The following is a 2669-nucleotide window of genomic DNA, read 5'->3' on the forward strand; positions in this document are numbered from 1 at the left end:
TGAAACAGAAGTTTATAATGCAAATGTAAAGAACATAAAATAGAATGAAATAACCTACTTGCATTTAATACAATTTGAAAGATCTTGAAAGACATAGTAAAAGATACAACATTCCAACTATTGCAAAAACATCTCTTTACAGTGCTCAAACACCAGAGATTTCTAAGTTTCTATTTCTCCTCATTCTTTTTAACTTCATCCTTTTTTGTTTATTCTTTTGAAAATTTTGTCCAACACTGGATATCCATGTCATATGTATAGCCCATCTTCTTCAATACAAATACAAACGGATTTTGAATTGAGTTATACAAAACAGTCTACTCAAATAGTGGATCAGATACAGTACCTGAGAGTTATTGCTTGAAAGACAAAGCATTAATGTGGAAATGGAGATCAGCTCAAAGAACAACTGAAGGCAATGGGCATTGGTCCATCAGGTGGTACTGCCACCTGAGCATTGTAGTGAAATCTGAGTGGCTGACAAAATTCAAGATAATAAGATTGGGTAATAGGCAAATACAGTCTAAACCTTTACATATTTTCATTCGCCATAATTACATAAGAATCTCATCACGTTTTTCCACACATACTACAGATGTCAGATAGTGGAAAAACCCCAACTATCAACTAAACCTGAGCCTTTAATTCTGACACCAGCTTTTGAAGAACAGGTTAGTAGGGTCTTAGTCAATTGTGTAGAACCTCTACCTAATACTAGCCATTTGAAGCTGTATCTTTTAATGATTATGCATGTTTCAGCAAGATTTAATGCCTCTGGAAAAATCATTGCAAAAATGCTAGTGAAAAAGTTAATTCCTTTTTTTTACAAGATATGGAGAAATACAAATCCCCAGAGAGATACAAATCAGATCAAGGCCCAATGTTTATGTCACAAATATTCAAGAAATGGTATTTTGTTTGGGAGTAAAGCAATGTACATTTTCTGATTGTCATGCACAATCTCAAAGTGCGTTGCAAGATGGTGTCAGACTTTGAAGACCAAGAATAGAATTTAGTATCAGGAGTTTCCTTATGATTGCGACAAGGGAATTCCTCTGTTACTGTTTGCCATTAAGGCCACTCCCTGTGAGTCCGCAGGACTTTTTTTTTGAACTAATATATGGATATGAAGTGAGGGGACCATTAAAATTGATAAAACAAATCTCAAAAATTACGCTTTCAGCCAATGTTGTGAAATTTAGGGAGAAGTAACAAAAATATGTCTGTTGGTCAAAAATCATTTGAAGGGTATTCAACAAACTATGAAACTACAGCAAATAAAATGGTGTAAGTTGGAAACTTTGTTGTTGGAGACAGGATGTTAGTGTTGTTACCTGTCTTAGGGGAACCATTAAAAGCAAAGTTTAATCAACCTTATCAAGTCAAAAAGAAACTCAAGTATGTAAATTATCTACTCAATGCTCCAGACAGAAGAAAGAAAGAGAGTCATATTAACTTGTGAAAGAGATATTATGCCAGTGACAATAGGGAAAAATTGCATTTATGGTATTGATAGAAGTGCAGAGTGAAATAAAAATATCAGAACAATTGTAGAATGAATCAGACATTGAAAAGTCAAAGGGAGACTCTCCAGCAATCAGATTGGATATTATGAAGGTGCTTAAAAGTTTGAAAGCATTATATAGTAACTTCCAGAAACTATCAAAGTGACTTGTAAAGGCTCTTCCAAAATCAAAAATGTATATGTGAATAGACCAGGAAAAATATTTTTGGCTGTTCATGACATTAATATGGCTCAAAGATTCTGTATTATCACCGAGTCAGTGTAGTGAAAAAGTTGGCTTGTATTTGATTCTGAGATTGAAGAAATGCATTGATGAATTGGACATGCATAGTTTGTTACAAAACTCAACTTATTAAAAAGACACTGGCAAATTCCGTTATCTGATAGAGTCAAAGAAATATCATCTTTTATAACATCAGATGGAGTTTATCAATGCAAAATGAAATGAAAAATTCACCAGCAATGCTGAACAATTAACCAATAAAATCACTGAAGGACTTTGTAATTGTATATTTACATCGATAATTTAGTCATTTTTTAGTCAAATCTGGGAATAATATTTAGACCACTAGACTGAATTTTTTGATCAGACAAGTCAATTTTGATATAAATTTGGCAAACAGTGTAGTTGCCAAAGCAATAATAACCACACTGTGGGACAAGGCTAAGTAGAACCTGGAGAAGTAAAAGCAATGCCTATTTTTGATTTTCCCATGCCTAGGACAAAATAAAATTCTAATTTTATTGGAAATTTGTTTTGAAATTCAGCACTGTACTTGGTACCCTCAATTAATTTGTTGAAGAAAGGCAAAAAATATGAGTGGACCCAAGGACAACAGAGTGCCTTTGATAACTTGAAAGCTGTGCTGACAAACAATCTGGGTTCAGCTGTGCTGAATTATAGGAAGCCCGTAAAACCGGTGGTTGATGTGTGTGCAACATTGGTGTTTAGACTGTTTTTCTAGACAATGACAAGATAGTGATTGAATGAACTTTCAGTTATTTTTCAAATAAACTGACCCATGCCAACAACAACAACAAAAATATTCAACACAATTTGCTGGAAAAGCTCTGCAGGTCTGGCAGCATCTGTGAAGGAAAAAACAAAGTTAACGTTTTGGGTCCGGTGACCCTTCCTCAGAAC

Source organism: Rhincodon typus, chromosome 12 (genome assembly GCF_021869965.1).
Source record: "Rhincodon typus isolate 14 chromosome 12, sRhiTyp1.1, whole genome shotgun sequence".
NCBI lineage: Eukaryota > Metazoa > Chordata > Chondrichthyes > Orectolobiformes > Rhincodontidae > Rhincodon > Rhincodon typus.